Raw genomic sequence first — 7,657 nt, forward strand, 5'->3', positions numbered from 1 at the left:
AAAACAAACAAACAAATAGATGCGCGTACAATATCTTCCGATTGTGACCACTTGCACCTGTGAAACAACAACCATTTTGCTTTTGATAGAAGTTTGTAAAAATAAGTTAAGAGTGACAACTAAATTAAATTCAATTGTATACAAAAGCCTTAAGTCTTATCTTTAATTTTTGTTTCTAAATATGTAACATGAATTCATGATTTTAAATTGATAAAACGAAATAAGTAAACTTAAGTTTGTACTTACTCCAACCGAAAAAATATCAAAGGCGTACAAAAAAACCCAACTGATTTGCCATACAACTAACCGTTGTATTGAAAGGTATACGTAATATAGGTAGATGAGATAAATATAGAAGGTAAGACACATTGCTAAGGCGTATTAATAACGTAGACAAGCTTATGAAATTCTACCAGTCCTTTCATATTAAACTATTGATCAGTCTATAAGACATACCTTTGATACCGGAAGCATGGAGTGGACATCGGATCTTTTTTCTTTTAATTTATGTCGTGGCCACGAGATATAACTAAGAAAAAAAAACAATTTCTTAATTTGTGGCCACGAAATATTCGTAAGAAAAAAAAACAAAAAAACCGATTTCTTAATTCGTAGCCACGAAATATAACTAAAAAGAACAAAACAAAAAACAATATTTGCTAATTCGTGGCCACTAAATATAACTAAGAAAAATACGAAAAACGATTTTTGCTAATTCGTGGCCACGAAATATAAAAGAGTATTTGGTTTTTCGTTTTTGTTCTTAGTTATATTTCGTGGCCACGAATTAGCAAAAATCGTTTTCTTGTTGTTTTTTCTTACTTATATTTCATGGCCACGAATTAGCAACAGTTTTTTTTTTTGTTGTTTTTTTTTTCTTAGTTATATTCCGTTGTCGTTTTTTGCTTTTTTTACTTATATTTCGTGGCTACGAATTAAGAAATTGTTTTAATTGTTTCTTTTTTTTTTTCTTTTTTTTTTCTTACATGTAGTTGTATCTCTTGGCCACGAGATAACATTTTTTGTTTTTCGTTTTTTTATGCCCCCTTCGAAGAAGGAGGGGTATATTGTTTTCCAGATGTCGGTCGGTCGGTCTGTCGGTCGGTCGGAATGTAGACCAATCCGTTTCCGGATGATAACTCAAGAACGCTTGGGCCTAGGATCATGAAAATTGATAGGGAGGTTGGTCATCATCAGCAGATGACCCCTATTGATTTTGAGGTCTGTATATCAAAGGTCAAGGTCACAATGACCCTGAATAGTAAAACGGCTTCCGGATGATAACTCAAGAACACTTGGGCCTAGGATCATGAAAGTTGATAGGGAGGTTAGTCATGACCAGCAGATGACCCCTATTGATTTTGAGGTCAGTATGTTAAAGGTCAAGGTCACAGTGACCCTGAACAGTTAAACGGTTTCCGGATGATAACTCAAGAACGCATAGGCCTACGGTCACGAAAGTTGATAGGGAGGTTGGTCATGACTAGCAGATGATCCCTATTGATTTTGAGGTCAGTATATCAAAGGTCGAGGTCACACTGACAGGGAACAATAAAATGGTTTCTGGGCAATAACTCATGAACGCTTGGGCCTTGTGTCAGGAAAAATGATAGTTAGGTTGGCCATGATCAGCAGATGACCCCTATTGATTTTGAGATCATTAGGTCAAAGGTCAAGGTCACATTGGCCAGGAACAGTTAAACAGTTTCTTATCTTCTTGTCCAAAACCGTAGGGCCTAGAGCTTTGCTATTTGGTGTGTAGCAAAATCTAGTGGTCCTCTACCACAAGCATAGTTTTATATACTGAAATGAACTTTGATCTTGAGATTGACCTAGTGACCTACTTTCACATTTTTGAAGGTACAGGCTTCAAATTTGGACCACTTGCATATTTTTGTGTTCCAAAATGAAATTTGACCTTGATTTTGACCTAGTGACCTACTTTCACATTTCTCAAGCTGCAGCCATCAAATTTGAACCACATACATAGTTTTGTGTACCGAAATGAACTTTGATCTTGAGATTGACCTAGTGATCTACTTTCACATTTCTGAAGGTACAGGCTTCAGATTTGGACTGCATGACTATTTTTGTGTTCTGAATTGAAATTTGACATTGATTTTTACCTACTACCTACTTTCACATTTCTCAAGCTACAGCCTCCAAATTTAAAGGACATGCATAGTTCTGTCTACGGAAATGAACTTTGACCTTGATATTGATCTAGTGACCTACTTTCACATTTCTCAAGCCACAGCTTTCAAATTTGGACCACATACACATTGTTTTGTACCAAAATTAAATTTGACCTTGATTTTGACCTTGAGCCAGTCTTGAAATTTGGAACATTCAAAAATGGTTCAGTGGATGGCACCAGGATCACTCTGTAATCTCTTGTTAGGTTAATAGGTTAAAGGTCAAGGTCAGATTAAACCAGAATGGTAGAACCTTTGTTTACAGTGAGCATATAATTTCTGTTCCTTGTGCAATTACTAAATGCATCAAGTGGGGGGGGGGGGGGGGGGGGGGGCGGCATTTCGTGTTCGACGAGCTCTTGTTTTCTTAGTAATATCTCGTGACCGCGACATAAATTATTAATAAAATAAAAAAAAATCCGATGTCCCCTCCATGCTTCCGTAGTATTCATACATTCCTCATACTAAAATATCATATATGGAAATAAAATACGTTTCATCCCATACTAAAGATCAAACATTTGTTGTATTCAGTTTACATACACTATCTGAAGTAAACATATGAATATTAAAGTTTTTCTTGCTCCTTGTGAAAAGCAAGGAGAAATAACAAACAAGGAAAGCCATATTCCAGACACGCAGCCTCCCCAAACGTTATCCCAGCATGCGGACGCGCACACGACCAACACACACACAAAGTAAATAAAGGAACACAGTGGGGCACCGCCTTAGAACAATCAGTGGCAAAACGACTACTGGGGAGCTTAAACCGGTTTATGGTGCACCTTATCTTATTTAACATAAAATAAACGCTGAAGTAAGGTGACATTCTATTGGCTGTTTTTTTAATCAAATCGTTCTCACTAATGAAAAATCTTATTTAACTCTTAATTTTTTAGACTTTTAGAAAATAAGATAATAAACTGTCAAGTGTTTCAATAGGAGTTAAACCAATTCGAAAAATATTGGGCGTCATGTAGGTTTTTTAAAAAACGTGAAGCAGAGGCAACTTTGCGCATAGAAAATACTACAAAGTAGATTTTAAATGAAACTTCCCAGTATCGAAAGTTGATTTATTTCATAATGCCATGTTCTCGTGTTCTCAAACAACACATGCAAAATGTAAAGACCCCACTTTTTGTTCTGAAATACTTTCCCTTTATCAATAAGAAAACTTATGGGACATAGATAACGCTTCCTTATGCCAGACCAAGGTGTAAAGTAAGTAATGCGGATAAATGACTTTAAACCTGCTTGCTGATTGTACATTAACAATTTAAATATTATATAAAACATTGTTAAATCTTGTTCCATAGTAAACGTAAAGCAGGAAATACCCTGCTTTGATTTCTTTTCTTGGACAGAACTGCAACACCTATTTGAGCCGCGCCATGAGAAAACCAACATAGTGGCTTTGCGACCATGCTGTTCGCTTTCAAAGCCTATTGCAGTTAGAGAAACCGTTAGCGAACAGCATGGATCCTGACCAGACTGCGCGGATTACTAGTTCTTTTTTCTGAATCCGTCTGTAATAAAGGCAAAATATATTCACGGGATATGCGGGTGGATCGTATGACACATTAAAGCATAACTCCAAGTACATTGATGAAGGTCGGTAATTCTGTGATGAAATCAACAAAATGTGTTAGGAATCTTGGTGCAGTATTTGACAGCAGTACGGATATGGCAGCAAGTCAACTCTGTCAACCGGGCTGGATATGCACAACAACGCAGAATAGGTCAAATCCCACGATTTCTTACCAGTGATGCTACAAAGACCTTTGCAAATAACCTGGTTACCTCACGGTCAGACTACTGTAATGCCTTGTTAAGTGGTATTCCAAACAGCAGACCTGACAAGTTGCAACATGTCCAGACCACGACAGCTTGCGTTATCACTAGGACACCCGACACCGGTTCTGAAGGAACTCCTTTGACAGCCAGTGAAATACAGGATGCCGTACAGTTCTGACCCACACCTTTAAGGCTCTACACGATCAATCTCCTGCCTATATAAGGGACATGATAGAATTGTATAAACCTGTCTGAAAACTAAGATCGCAAGATACGCTTGCACTGGTAATGGCAAAGACTTAAACCGTGATGCGTGGCAATCGGAGCTTTTCGTTCACTGCTCCCAAGCATTGAACATTCCTTCCCGTCAAGGTTAGGAAATCTAACACGCTGGTTGATTTCAAAAGCCTGCTTAAACCAAACGTCTTTGTACAACATTTCGTAAACTGACCAATACTTTTTTTATTTTATTATCACAGCGTAGAATAGTATTTTATCCTAGGGTAACTTTAATACTTTTAAATTTGTATTTACGTTTGTCTTGTTTTATTCATATGTTTTTCATTCATGAGATTTGTTTGTGTTGAATGTGTAATTGTATTGTTTGCAATATATTCTACAAACCACTTTTGAACGTGTACATGTCCATGAAAAGAGTGCAATATAAATGTGGTATGATAGTAATAATAATGACGCTACAAAAGCAGCAACAAATAACTTGTGTTTGCCAAAGGAGCCTCACTGGAGTGACAATACTATAATGTTATCAATCAAGAGATTTCATATTGGCCTTGTTATTTGTCCAAGGGTTGTCTTATTGGCGCAAGGCCGTAGGCCGAGGGCCAATACGACTGCCCTGGGACAAATTACTAGGCCAATATGAAATCGCTTGATGAATGTTTTCTTACGGTAGGTATATTATGTTGAAGATCAAAAACTGTGTTTTAAGCATTATCAGTTTAGCCAGTAAAACAGAATGGGTTGTAAGTAGGTATGTGAGAATAATTTTGAGAGATATATGCCTTGACATAATAAGCAATAACTGGAACTTACCGTATTTATTTTCTCCAGTGAGGAACATTTGCGTTGAGAAAGAAACTGCTTTAAATGTCTGCAGGCAACGAGACATAATTGTACACACATGTGTTGATCAAGATAATGCAGCCAACCAATTACATATTATACAGCCCCATGCCTCGTTTTATTCTTAACCGAAATTTTTGCAGTTTACAACTGACATTCGAGTTCGGACCAAATATTTTTCATCCACTTCCAGCAAAATCCATATCAGCAAATGTGGAGAAAAGAAAAAAAACTTTATCAGATCAGAAACTATTTCGATCCAAAGTTAACAATGCAGAAATTTCCTTACTGCAAACCGAACAAAATAGTGCGGAAAGTAGTTCCATGCCATAGAATAGGTCAACCATCAAAATTTAATTATTCTGGCACGACTGTATTTTCAGCTGTCGAACATCCAAAACAAGAAATTCTTAACGTATTTTCCAAGTTTTATTACATACATTTCTGATGTGTATTTCTGACTGCAGTGACATATTAATGCGCGAAAACTAGGTCACTGACAAACCTACGATGCCAGTTTTGTTTACAGCACAAACTGATCCTTAGACGTTGTTTAAAGGTTACAGCTAACCTAGAAGAGTCTTTTCTGTAGCGATTTTGATCGATAAAATTTTATTGAACTGAAAAAAAACCCAGTCCGAGATACAGGCAAAGCGCCAGATTTAGCTGGTCTATCAGCAGAAAATTTCAAATACGCTAGAGAAGAACTTGTAACACCAATAACTGAAATAATAAATCAGATATTTTGTGATCTTGATATTCCTGAACAGTTAAAAAGTGGAATCTTAACACCTGTACATAAAAAAGGGAAAAGTAAATTACATACAGGCAACTACAGAGGAATTGTGGTTACTAGCGTAATATCAAAAATTTTAGAAAGTATATTAAAAAACAGAATTGATGGTATCTTTCAACCCAGTCAGAATTTACTACAAAGGGGTTTTACAAGTAACAGCTCATCTTTAAATGCTGCGTTCATTCTATCGGAAGCAATAGCCTGGCACAAGGATATGAAAAAACCACTGATACTTGCAACCCTGGATGCTCAAAAAGCTTTTGATCGTGTAAATCATGAAATAATGTTCAACAAGCTATTTAATACAGGGGTGGAAGGTCATTTATGGGTATTACTTAGGAACCTCTACAGAAACATCTCTATACAAGTGAAATGGAATGACCAATTGTCTGATAAATTTAAACTTCAACAAGGCACAATGCAAGGAGCAAAGTTATCAACAACCCTGTATAAGATTTACCACAACAGTTTATTGGACTCCATTGCGAACAGTGATCTAGGCGCAAAGATAGGACAGGTCCAAGTATCAGTCCCCACATGCGCAGATGATACAGCTCTTCTTGCAAACACTGAAATAGAACTGCAGAGTATGCTTAACATTGTTGATTTTCAAACTAAGAGAGATTGTGTCATAATAAACCCGGAAAAGTCTGAAATTATTAAATATGGATTAACAGACTCAATTAATGTTACTTTGAACTCCAGTGCAATTAATGAAGTAGATGCAGCAAAACATTTAGGAATAATGCGCAATAATAAAAACAGTGTAGACATAGATAAACGCGTGCAAACTGGAATACAGACAATGTACGCACTGTTAGGACCTAGCCTTAACGCTAGAAAGAATTTCTCACCACTTGTCTCCCTACATATATGGAAAACATATGCAATCCCAAGATGTCTTTACGGTATAGAGGTCCTTCATACAACAAACAAAGACCTACAGAAATTAGAATTAATGCAAAGAAGGATTTAAAGCACATTCAAGCTTTACCGGATAGAACAGCAAATATTGCGGTATATGCATTAATTGGAGCAGAACCAATAGAGACTGTTATAGACAAAAACATAATCTCTCTCTTCACAAACCTCATAAGACTGCCAGGATCCTGCGAATACAATATCATAGAGCGACAACTTACATTTGGGGACCAACCAAAACAAAGTCTTCTGAACAAGGTGAGACAGTCACTAAGTAAATTAGACTTACCAACACCGGAAGAACTTTTTATAAATCTACCCAAAAAAAATACATGGTCAAACATGGTCAAACAAGCAGTTAATATTTATTGGAAAACTCTATGGGAAACAGAAAAAACAGAGAAATCAACTCTTAAATATTTGTATCTGCAAGACAGCCCAATTGGATCACCACATAATATATGGAGAGCAGTAGAGTCTAAACACCATGAAATTCGTAAAGCAGAGATAAAGGCAAGACTCCTTACTGGGACATATATTCTGCAGACTAATGTAGCACGTTATAATAGTGTAAAAACATCTCCAATTTGTCTTTTGTGCAATCAAGAAAATGAAAATTTAGAACATTTTATATTAAGATGCACCGAGTTACACTCATACCGATCAGAACCTTTAAATACTATTGAAGTGATATATTAAGTCAGGAAGCTACAATGAAATCTTGAAAGAAGGACTACTACTACAATTTATATTAGACTGTACCTACAGTAAAGTACAAAATGTCATAGTTCAAAAGACAGTAGATCTTATAAACATAGAGAGACTCTCCCAAAATATGGTATATAAATTATATCTTAAATGGACTGCA

The sequence above is a fragment of the Mercenaria mercenaria genome, chromosome 9, assembly GCF_021730395.1.
Source record: "Mercenaria mercenaria strain notata chromosome 9, MADL_Memer_1, whole genome shotgun sequence".
NCBI lineage: Eukaryota > Metazoa > Mollusca > Bivalvia > Venerida > Veneridae > Mercenaria > Mercenaria mercenaria.